General features: G+C 40.6%; 1 long non-coding RNA gene across 1 annotated transcript; it reads right to left on the reverse strand.

Annotated features, from left to right (window-relative positions):
• Nucleotides 1-7,526: 7,526 nt before the first annotated feature.
• Nucleotides 7,527-12,007, reverse strand: LOC110741709. Its single transcript, XR_002518428.2, has 3 exons — nt 10,244-12,007; nt 9,769-9,822; nt 7,527-9,445 (listed from the first exon to the last, which is right to left on the reverse strand). It is a non-coding gene; the product is annotated as an uncharacterized LOC110741709 (long non-coding RNA).
• Between the last annotated feature and the right edge of the window lie 808 nt (nt 12,008-12,815).

Here is a 12,815-nt window from a genome sequence, read left to right on the forward strand (position 1 = left end):
AAGATGAGAGAAATTATAGAGCTAATTCTGTAGAGAAGCCAGTGAATGTGTAATTTTTAATGAACAAGCTGTAGTTAATTTACAATTTTTAAAATGGAACTAGAAATACTGCTATAATAGCACAGAACCTCTGAAGCCCCTAACCAGAAAGCAGGAGTCTTATACCTGTTTTGTTATAAAGGAGACAGAAAAGATCAAACAATTTGGAAATTTTTCCTCTTGAAGGTGCTGCTGGTCTGACTCAACTGGGTTGATGATCAAGTACTTGGCTAGGATCAGGACTGGATATGTTAGGCCTGGATGAGAAACAGAAGAAGCTGTGACTACTCAGAGCCAGGGGGACAGCCAGACCAAAAACCTTTGCGGAAAAAAGGAAGCTCAAAGGCCCAAAAGATAGAAGCCAAGTGTCAAATCCAAGAAAAAAAGGCAAGAATCAATGCAAGGATCAAAAAGCCCTGTGACCTTGATGTCAAAATTTGAGCTGATCAGAGCCAACCCAGCAGGAAATGGGTTTCTAGAAGAACTGTCTCAGATATGTCTGGGCCTTCATGATCCCCTGCAAGGACCAGCAGGTATATGACACCTGGGAAGATGACAATGGCTTCCAAGACTGAGGCTGGGCAGACCACGAAGGATCCCAAAATACAAGTGAAGGTTTAAATGTAAATAACTAGCATGGCAAGAAGCAAAGTACTCATTGCATGATGAAAATCTGAAAGCAGAATTTCTCTTGGTGCAGCCAAGGATCTCTAGTAAGAAATAACATGAGAAAACATAGGTGTTAGGATCATTATAAAGGTTGATGATTCTTTTTTTTTTTTTTTGAGACGGAGTCTCGCTCTGTCGCCCAGGCTGGAGTGCAGTGGCGATCTCGGCTCACTGCAAGCTCCACCTCCCAGGTTCACGCCATTCTCCTGCCTCAGCCTCCGAGTAGCTGGGACTACAGGCGCGCACCACCACACCCGGCTAATTTTTTTGTATTTTTAGTAGAAATGGGATTTCACCATGTTAGCCAGGATGGTCTCGATCTCCTGACCTCGTGATCCGCCCGCCTCGGCCTCCCAAAGTGCTGGGATTACAGGCGTGAGCCACCGCGCCCGGCTGATGATTCTTAAGTACATTCGAGGATGCTAAAGTTGTAACAGTGTTCAAGTGTAGGGATGAAGTGTCTTTTACATAATCCTTCCACCAGAAGACATCAAGCTTAACTGATATTCAAATCTAAACAATAGGACAACCATCTGGAAAATAATGCTGCAAAACTACTACACAGCAAGTAAGCCAATCTGCAAAGCTGCAATGAACTATAACCGACAGAAGAGTATGTTATATATTGCAGGCTATACCAATCTGTGCATGTGAATAACTGTCAATATCCCAACCTAAAATAATTTTAATGATAGGAATAAACATTAAATATTTACCAGCTGGTGCACCACTAGATCAATGGGCTCATCTCCCTCCCCTGAGTACACACAATAATAAATGAATAGACCTGGGCTTCCAACAGCAAGAAAAAGATTGCCTGAAAATTGGAAATCAATGATACCACTATGGTTACATCAATAGGTGAAGCGATAAATGGAGGCTGCTGTCATTTAAAAATATATATTGTAATAACAGAGAACAAAATGCTAAAGGGAAATTTTTCTTACGTTTGCCTTATTTACTTTCTAATTTTCAAAAATGAATTTTGACAGAAGTCCTTAGCCATTTGTACTTTTTAAAAGAACATATTGTCCCAAACTAACAATGTCTCCTAATATGAAATGCAGTTCCTGTCAATCTGCCCATACAAATATTTTAGGTTTAGATTTTTCAGTTTATGTCTGGTGCTAAGAAAATGTGTGATAATTAAACTGATTGAGAGGGAACAGGAGATGGGGTTATAGGACATAGTGTCATGGGAACAAGCAAAATAAAAACATGTTTTAAAATGTTAAAATTTAATCTCTATTTTATTCTATTAAATTTTATTCCTTATAAGATACACTGAACCAAGTGTTCCCGAGTTATGACTTATCATGGAAAATTCTGGTGTGATTGTTTTCTCTTAGAAATAAAGATATTGCGCTGTAAGAATTGATGTAACTATCGTTTTTAAAGCTTATGTGAGGAAATGGTTGATAGTAAGAGCTCCACTAAAATACCAAGTTGGTTCATTTACACATCCCTTCAACCTACCCAGTGAGGGACTCTCAGCCTTCCAGCAGCATGATGATAACACCTCCGTGGCTGTTATCCTCTTCATCCTAGTCAAGTGGCACTGTGACAAAACCTAAGAAATACCTGATAGGATATGCTGGCACATCAGCCAGAAACTTTTCCCCTGACTACTGCTTTCTTACTATCTGAATCAAAAAATTGGTACAAGTCAACTCCAAGGATGAGACAACAATAACAGATGGCAGCAAGGGGACACTTGGGTTGAATCAGAAAATATGTCTCCTTTTTGAGAAAAGAATTGGCACTAATCAAAGGGAAATATAAATTACAATTTGGTACAAGCAAGGAGTCCTAGGAAGTAGAAACCGTTTCAGAGCCCTAAAAATACTTTATTTCTTCAGTTGCTATTTTGAAAATTGCTTTTCCCTGTATGATAATATTCAGTAGGATTCAGAATATTTGAAAGGAACAAAAAGCCTTGTTAGCTCTTTTCTATATCATAAAATCCATTCTTTGTCATTTTACATATTCATCGCTGTATTTTCTTGGGTGCAATATGTTTTTAAATGGTGTCTGAAAAGTGAAATTATTTTTCACAGAAAAAGAATGTTATCTTTTATGATTTTCTGGTAATGATTTTTGCACATTATCTATCATGGTCTTGAAGTTTCCATTCTTGATTTCTGAGGTTTTTTTTTAAGTAATAAAGAAAATGAACCTGAAAAAAAAAAAGAGTATTTCTTTTTGTGAAAATTCAAAGCCTGTAAAGCATTGTTTATATTATGAAGGCACACAAATGTCAATAGTTGAAATTAGTTCAAAATGTCCTCATTATGAATCATTTAAATTGTAAATAGATACATTAATTTGGTTTGGTTTTATTTTCTTTCCATTTCTTTGTTCTTCCAATCTATAGAGACTCTGTGAGCCCTCTGGGGAAAGGCCCAGTCAGTGTGTGTGTTTCCTGCAGCTTCTTATATCAAGTCATGTTAAATATGGATACCAATATGCCACCTCTTATATAAATAGTAATTTCATCAATAAGCATTCAACATTCATATATTGAACCTCTACTATGTGCTACTACTCCTAGTCTAGACGATGACACATGATAGTAACCTGGCAGAAAATTATGCAATCCCAAATGTTTTTAAATTACATACAGTTCAAACATGAAATCATGCTTGTAAAAATGTGGAGGTTGAGAATATTTCAATTTCTAAAATTATCCTTGGTGCAAGAATTGCACACTTTTATTTATTTTTATTTTTTATTAACATTTATTTTTATCTCAATAGTTTTTGGTGTACAGGTGTTTTTTGGTTACATGGCTAAGTTCTTTAATGGTGATTTCTGAGATTTTAGTGCACTCGTCACCCAAGCAGTATACACTATAGTCTTTTTTTTTTTCTTTTTTTGAGACAGAGTCTTGCTCTGTCTCCCAGGCTGGAGTGCAGTGGTGTGGTCTCAGCTCACTGCAACCTCTGCCTCCCAGGTTCAAACAATTCTCCTGCCTCAGCCTCCCAAGTAGCTGGGACTACAGGCGTGCACCACCATGACTGGCTAATTTTATATTTTTAGTAGAGACAGGGTTTCACCGTATTGGTCAGGCTGGTCTCGAACTCCTGACCTCATGATCCGCCTGCTTCGGCCTCCCAAAGGGCTGGGATTACAGGCGTGAGCCACCGCACCTAGCCCCAATATGTAGTCTTTTATCCCTCATCCCCCTCCCAGCCTGTCCTCCCACCCTGAGTCCCCAAAGTTCATTATATCATTCTTATGCCTTTGTATCCTCATAGCTTAGCTCCCACTTATAAGTAAGAACATATGATATTTGCTTTCCTATTCCTGAGTTCTTTCACTTAGAATAATGACCTCCAGCTCCATTCAGGTTGCTACAAAAGACATTATTTCATTCCTTTTTATGGCTGAGTAGTATTCTGTTATATATATACACATGTATCACATTTTATTTATCCACTTGTTGGTTGATAGGCACTTAGGTTAATTCCATATCCTTGCAATTGTGAATTGAAGCACTGCACATTTTTAGAAAACAAAATACTTTGAAGAGTCATGTTAGTGACATTTAAGGCACCTCAATGATTGGAGAACAAACTCATTAAAAATTTTTTATTAAAGCATTTTTCAAGGATCAGAGGCCAGTTAAATGTCCCCAGGTCCTACTGTGGACAAGCAAGCAAGCAAGCAAGCCAGGGGTAGGAGTCATATCACACTGTGTAATAGAAAGCAAAGGAGCTTGGAGACCTCGGGGAAAAGACAGGAGGAGGATCCAGAGAAAGGAGAGCAAGAGACCAAAAGAAGAAGGGTGAGAATCTGGGTAGAAGTGAGGCTAAGAAAGAAGTTCAGTGGACATAGGTGTCTAACATGACATTTTTTCTAAATGTTCTATGTTTTATACGGTAGGTCTCGCATGTCTACATGATTGCTAACCCATTCTCCACCATATATTCACAAAATATTTTAAAAGGGAAAAAATGACGTTGCAAAATCTTAGCTGTTTATTGGATTTCTTAACAAAACCACTGAATGTACAAGGTTCCAAATCTGGGTTGATGCAGGCTGAACGATCGGGGTGTGGCAGGGAGGATAGCCGACGCTGGGTTGGTTACATCTACAAAATCTACAGCAGGACAGATCCAGGTTTGTAGGACCTAAAGCTAACACAATTTGAGGTATTACTTTAAGAAAAATTCCACAAAAATATAGTTAGCTACAGGGACTTGGAAGAGGCCCACAGAAGTGAGGGATACTGAAATCAAAGCTTCATTGGCGTCAAAGTAAATGATCATCTGCCTATTTATCAGGCAAATTGTTGAAACTTTTCCTAAAAGAAACACAAATGCAACCAGGCACAGTGACTCACGCCTGTAATCCCAGCACTTTGGGAGGCCAAGGTGGGCAGATCATGAGGTCAACAGATAGAGACCATCCTAGCTAACATGGTGAAACCCTGTCCCTTCTAAAAATACAACAACTAGCTGGGCGTGTTGGTGTGCTCCTATAGTCCCAGCTACTTGGGAGGCTGAGGCAGGAGAACTGCTTGAATCCAGGATGCAGAGGTTGCAGTGAGCCGAGATCGCACCGCTGTACTACAGCCTGGCGACAGAGCGAGACTCTGTCTCCAAAAAAAAAAAAAAAAAAAAAAGAGAAATACAAATGTTGGGCAAGACTTTCTTCACATAAGAGAACCTCAGAACTCTGGATAGAGGGGAGAAGGGATGGGAATATTAAAAATAAAGTTATTTATAAAGTCAATGTTTATCATTAATTATCTAAATAATTTCCTATATGCTCATCATTGACACATTCTTTTAATTAAATGCATATCCGATATGGAAACCATCTCATTATGTTACTATAATCAGATAGGAACAGTTTATGTCATTACATTTAAATGCATGGTAATTCCCAATGTCAAGGTGAGTATATTTAGAACACTGATTGCACTGGTTTCCAGTTACTCTTATTTAGATTTACCAAGAATCTGCATGAATTATACAGCACATTATTATTATAATTATGGGAGAAAATAGAATAGAGAAGCAATGGCAGCTGTTTTCCTAGTGGATGTCTGGTGAGGAGCTTCATCAGTAGCTGATGTAATGGGCTATAGGAATGCCTGTTCAGCTCTGTCTGAATGTAAACTGGACTTAAAAAAAAAAATTCCACTAACAATGAGGAATGTGTTTGACAGTCTGCTTTGACCATTGAACTTTCCTAATCTATCCCGTTTTATCAGCTCAGTGCCTTTTCTTCCAGAATTTTTCACTGAGAATCCATACAAAAACATCAGAAAAAGAACGCTAAAAACATGTCTAAGAAGTAGATTGTTAATCTTAACGTAGTCTTTCTACTGCATTCGTGTTGACTTGGTGTGATATGGCTCAACGGGCAGCAGGAAATAAAATTCCATTTGATAGTTCTACTTTGCCACAGTACTCCCTTCCGGTCTTCTCTCAGTAACAGCCCCAGCTTTTCCTTCAGAGGACCATACCTCTTCCCATCCCTCTGCTCCTGTCTGTCTCAAGGCGCCTGAAGGGAGGGCATATGACCAAGGCTAGACCAATTGGACTTTCTTTCCCGGGAGACCGCATCTATCTATAGCAGGATGAAGAACAGATGGACGCCATTAGGGCTGAGTGTTTCCAGGGGCAGAGTCCGAAGAAGACATGATTGTCAGTGAATTCCTGACAGTTCCCTGGAGCTCTCCTTCCAGCAGCACAGTGATTCAGCAATTCTTTGGAATCTGTTCACTATCCAGAATGCCTCCAACAAAGTCCTCATATGCTCAAGTTGGAAAGAGTTGATCTCTGTTGCTAGCAGCCAGTGTGCCCTAACATGGGGATAGAGAGTAGTTCATCACTAAGTTAATAGGGTCTCACTTCTCATTTTCCAGTCTTGTTCATTTCTCTCTATAGTCATGAAGCTACATTTGACAGAAATCTGAAAGCAGTCTTAAAAGTACAAATACCCTCTACTCCTTCAAAAAATTTTCATGCAAAAATTTAAAACATTTAGTTCCTTTTATACTTTACCAAATCTGCTCTACCATGTCTAAAACACAAGCGAGATGAAATATGAGAATAGTCGTGTCTCAGGTGGTAACTCCCAAAAGGTCATTCCTTTTTTCAAATGCTTGTAAATCCAGGAGAGTTTGGAAATTTAAAAAATTATATCTTCTGGTTTGAGACTTCACTGAGATTTTTCTTTACACTCTGCTTAAGACCTAATTTGAAGGTTTACATTAACTCTTGGGGGACTTTAAGCTTAAAATATTAGTTAAAACTGGTTAATTAATTTTTAAACTAGTTAAAAAATTTCTGACAAGTTTATATTTGTGTGTGTTCATATAACTCAAAACAGATTAATTCTGACAAATTGAAATTGGCAAGCCAGTTACCTCTAATAGCATCCAAATTGTTTATTCTACTTAAACAGCAAAACAAATGGATATGGAGAACCTCTGGCATTTTCCAAACTCAGCATTTCCCTAATGTTTTCATCACCAGCCTAAGAGGTTACCACAGGACACTCGAACATGCACAGAGAAAGTGAATCCCCTGTGGAATCACTCAGAAAAGATTTCCACTTGCCTTTCTATATTGTATCATACCGGGAAGCCTGGGCTTTCTCCCTTCCCGGCCCAAGACAGGACGTACATTAAGCAACTGCCAAGCTATCTGCTCTAATGTCTTCAATGTAAATTTTCCAGAGTTGGGCTGAATGTATTTCTAGACTTGCAGTTGAAAGTACTTTTAAAACAGCAAAGTAAATCTATATCTGATGTGGTCTTATGTTAAATATTTATAAATTGCTAATAATTACAAAACCTTTGACTTTCTGCCTATACTTCTGAATCATTCCAATCAGGACAAGCCCTGTCAAGAAGCAGGCTACCTGGTCTTTTAGAGAGAACTTACCAATCCCACCTCAAGCCTGACTATAGGAGAGGAAAGTGTAGAGTTTTAGCAACACCTATGAACTCTAGATAACATTTGCTGATACTTAGATCATGAAGGTAATGTGGACTACAGTGTCAAAGGGAAATGCAAATGATAAAAATTTTGGTGACACTCATATTTGGGGAAAAGCAAAGTTAAGTAGAATATTAATTGGGTTTCACTAAAATGGCCATGTGAGTTATAGGATAGGGAAATGACATCAGATGTTGCTCATCTAACAGTGGTATACATGTCCATGCTTCCACATGTCCCATCTCTGGGGAAGAATCTCAGGTTGTTTCCCTTCAGTCACCCAAGTAACGATATGGGGATTTGCTCACCTACGTTCCCCATCCCCCTGGGTATCAAAGACTTAAATGTCCATTTTTGTTTGTATTCTGTAGATGAGGTTGGAGAGTTGGACTGGTAAGTGTCTGGATCCTTAAAAGGGAGAGATTTATACTGGGGGTTTCAGACAGAGCTGAACAGGCATTCTCATAGTCCATTACATCAGCTATTGACGAAGCTCCTCACCAGACATCCACTAGGAAAACAGCTGCCATTGCTCCTCTGCACAAGCTGCTGGCACAGGTCACTTAGGTGGGGATGGGTAGACATCGACTGGACTACCATGCCCTCAATCGTGTTCACATGCAGAAGCCAGACAGCGTCTCAGGGCTCCACTGCTTTTCTCTATGTGGTCCCTTCAAGTCTGTTCTCATCACACAGCCCACTGACCTCGCATATCATGATCCATGCATACTCCTCCAGCACCACCCTGCAACACTGACCACCCCAGTCTAGTCTGCCAAGGCTCTTCATCTGTTTTCTTTCCTGGTGTGTGTGTTTGTGTGTGTTGCCCTGCTTCACTTATCCCCCCATAAAGCTTTGCATCCCTATAAATGACATTTGCTAACATCTTAGTGCACCCCATACAACTTCCCTTCCCAGAACGTAGGAACAAAGTTAACATCTGAAATTTGTTTCTTCAGAATACTAGGCTCCCAAGAGCATGTAGGTTGGACCTAAATCCTAGTGGAGTACTCATGTTTTCCTAATAGAGAATCACCATTTGTTTTTTCAGGATGCTCTCCTTTTACCCAACATTACTGACCTCACTTGCTACTATCCTACCCAACTTGTTCAGCCCCAAATGTTGAAATGGCTTCAGGCAGTGGACAAGTCTTTACCTAAAGGCGGAGAGAAGTCTTAGGTGAAACACCAACCCAACCTCCTACCATTCCCTCTTCTTCCCGAGAGTCACTGGGTCTCTAAGGTGTGGTCACCTGTGTTTTTTGCCTCAGGCAGAAAAAGTCAAAGGTTTTCTACTTTTTGGTCCCTATGTGGATCTCCACAGATCTCCCAAGCCCATTTTAATGTCCCGACTCCTAGCTTTAAGATCTTTTCCTTGCCTAATTATGGGGTATAATCCCCCCCTTCAAAGCAAAAACACTCCCTTTATGCCCCAGATCTCCATTCTTCTCATCCCAGATGATATGGCATTCCATATTTAGGAAGAGATTCAATGCTTTCAGTGGCTCGATATTTTGAAGTTGCAGTCTTTCCATGTCCATCTCTTTCTGTAATGGGTCTCTGTCTGACCGTGACACTTTCAACCATGCTCTTATGACAGTCTCTCTTCCAAAATTAACAGGGATTTTTGAAAATCTACTTCTTTGGTGCACACCGGTTTTCACAAAGGGTCAAAACTCTGGTTTCAGACTCACTTGTTCCAATTCTTATCTAGGATTATATTAGTTTGTAGAGTAGATGTGCCTTATACAAGGATTCTTCAGAATTCCAGACATGTGTGCCTGTATAAGAAATATGAATTTCAACAATCACAAAAGGTAAACATGCCTAGGTAGAGCTTTCCTTATACCTTTATAACCTAATACTCTTAAACCCCCTTTTTTTTCTATTCATGTAATCATCCCAAGTATAAGTATTAGAGACTGTTAAAACAGAATGAATGTTTCAGTCTTAATTGGTGCTGAAACCCCAAAATGATAAATGCCAAATGCCAAGAGCTCTCACATTTCTGTTCCTACAGTGGATTTAATTAAAACATCATGTGACCATTGGCTCCAACCCACTAGCAGATATAAAGAAAGGAGAGTGGGGTCCTTCTCATTACCTCTAGTCAACTGAGAGGCACTCCAATGGGACCAGTCACAAAGTTTCTATGTACCTATGGGATTAAAAGGATTCAAATAATTGTGCTCTTCTTTCAAAAATTTATTTGCAAAACTCTTCAAAATGGGGAGATAAAACTTATATGTTGCCACTACTTTAGATGACCTCCTACTGAAAAGTCCCACTCTGATTCCAGCTTTTTATCCAGTGGCCCCAACCCACAGGCTCCCATAATACCATCCCTTGCTTTCTCCCTCCAACATAAGGATGCAGTGGTTTCCTGCTTTGCCAACCTCTGGATTACCTCTGCATCCTTTGTTTGGTTCTCAGCTCCTATGTCACCAGTATAAACAACTCTCTACAGTAAACTTCCTCTACTGTAGGCACTTGAAGTTGTCTCTGTTTTCGTAGTTAGGGCCTGACTGATCTACCTCCAACACCCATGCACATGGCCTCCCCATCACTGGGGACCTCACCTTCAATTCTCTGACAGGGAGAGTACTCTGGCCTGCCACTGACGGTTTGTCCCTCCATCCCTGGTCACTGAGAACACAAGCATCTTTCAGCTGACATCTCCTTTTCCTGACAATGGTCATCTTGGATGAAACCTAAGATGAATCAGCTTCCATGTCCTAGATCTGTTCCTCAGGAAAATCACAACCCAGAATATATTAGGCCATTCTTACATTGCTATAAAGAAATGCCTGAGATTGGGTAATTTATAAAGAAAAGAGGTTTAATTGGCTCACGGTTCTGCAGGCTCTGGCATCATCTTCTAGAGAGGCCTCAAGAAGCTTACAGTTACGGTGGAAAGTGAAACAGGAGCAGGCACATCATATGGCCAGATTAGGAGCGAGAGAGAGAGACAGAGAGAAAGATAGAAAGAGAGAGGGAAGAGGGGGAGAGGGAGGGAGGGAGGAACAGAGAGAGGCGGGAGAGGTACTACACACTTTTAAATGACCAGATCTCCTGAGAACCACTCACTATCCTGAAGACAACACCATGAGGGAAGCCATAAGGAATCCACCCCCATGATCCAATCACCTCCCATCAGGCCCTAACTTCAGGCTGAAGATTACTATTCTACATGAGATTTGGAGGTGAGGGGAACAAATATCCAAACTACATCCCAGAAATTGCCAGTAGCAGTTCAATTACTTCCTATTTTAGCCTGGGTTCCCCCCAAAGCAGACTCTAAGACAAAGCCTATTATATAAGCACTTACTTTGACAATGTGATCCCAAGGAAGGGGAACGAGGGATGGGAATGGAACATGGATGCTCTATTCATTTCCTTTTACTGCTGCATCATATTTCTACAAATTTAGTGGCTTACCACAACACAAATTTATTATCTCATGCTTCCGAAGGTCAGAGAACTAAAATGGATCGTATGGGCTAAAATCAAGGTGTCTCTAGGGCTGGTTTCTTCTAGAAGCTCTGAAAGTAGAATCCATTCCCTTGCTTTTTTCAGATTTTCAAGGTTGCCAGTGTTCCCTGGCCTGTGACACCTTTCTCATGTTCCTCCAGCACCTTGCTTCTGTCATCACATCTTCTACTGCCTCTAACTCTACTGCTTCCATCTTACGTGGGCCCTTGTGATAACGCTGGGCCAGTTGCATATCCCAGATACTCTACTGATCTCAAAATCCTTAAATTAATCACATCTGAAAAGGCCCTGTTGTCACATAAGATACACATGTACAGATTTCTGAGAGTAGGACATGGCCACCTTTGAGGTATCATTATTCAGCTCACCATACATGCATTGGCCACTGCTATAGGCAATTCATTCCTGCAGAACATGCTGAGGAATCATATGAAATGCATCACTGCACCATCCACCTAGGGGAAAAGAGGGAGGCAACATTATCTGGCAGCACCCATCCCCTATTGATCAAGGTTGCCCCCAGGGTGTTAACTCCTCCATGAATCCAGGAGCCATGTACATGAGTGCCGACTGGGATCCTGTGGTAGACCATGATGCTGCCTCAGAGAAGCCCCCAAACCAGAGGCACGAGGTTCAAAGTAAGGTACAATCAATATTCACCTCCCAAATTTGGTTAAAGGTGAAACTGCATGGAACTGGACACTGTAGCAGTACCTGGAGAAAGAGGTGAAGCCTAAAGAATAGGCAGAGATTCTACAGTGTTTGGTTTTCTGTTCTTGTGTTAGTTTGCTGAGAGTGATGGTTTTCAGCTTCATGGATGATCCTGCAAAGGACATGAACTCATCCTTTTTTTTTTATGGCTGAATAGCGTTCCACGGTGTATATGTGCCACATTTTCTTTATCCAGTCTACCACTGATGGGCATTTTCGGTTGGTTCCAAGTCTTTGCTATTGCGAACAGTGCCGCAAAGTAGGAGTTGAACAATTAGAACACATGGACACAGCGAGAGGAACATCACATACCGGGGCTTGTCCGGGGTTAGGGGTCTAGGGGAGGGATAGCATTAGGAGAAATACCTAATGTACATGACAGGCTGATGGGTGCAGCAAACCACCATGGCACGTGTATACCTATGTAGCAAATCTGCATGTTCTGCATATGTACTGCAGAACTTAAAGTACAATTAAAAAAAAAATTCAAAGAGAAAAAAATAAATGTAGCATCCAAAAAAAAAAAAAAAAAAAGAATACTCAGAGATTCATAGTAGGGGTCCAATTCACTTCCCTGCTCTACTCTAAAGCTGCAGGCAACTTCAGCCAGTTTGTATATCTGTCATGACTACCATAGGGAACCATGCATTTCTCAAATACATTGCTGCCCTTTCTCTCTTATTTCCCATCCACAAGATATTGAAACTCTCCCTGCAAGTGAGTTATAATAGGAGTAAAGTAAATTTTTGAAACTCTCAAAAATTAGACAAAAGCACCAAGAAAGGCAACTGGCCGAGTGCGGTGGCTCACACCTGTAATCCCAGCACTTTGGGAGGTCGAGGTGGGTGGATCACGAGGTCGGGAGATCGAGACCATCCTGGCCAACATGGTGAAACTCCGTCAAAATACAAAAAATTAGCTGGGCGCAGTGGTGAGTACCTGTAGTCC

Source organism: Papio anubis, chromosome 15 (genome assembly GCF_008728515.1).
Source record: "Papio anubis isolate 15944 chromosome 15, Panubis1.0, whole genome shotgun sequence".
Taxonomy (NCBI): Eukaryota; Metazoa; Chordata; class Mammalia; order Primates; family Cercopithecidae; genus Papio; species Papio anubis.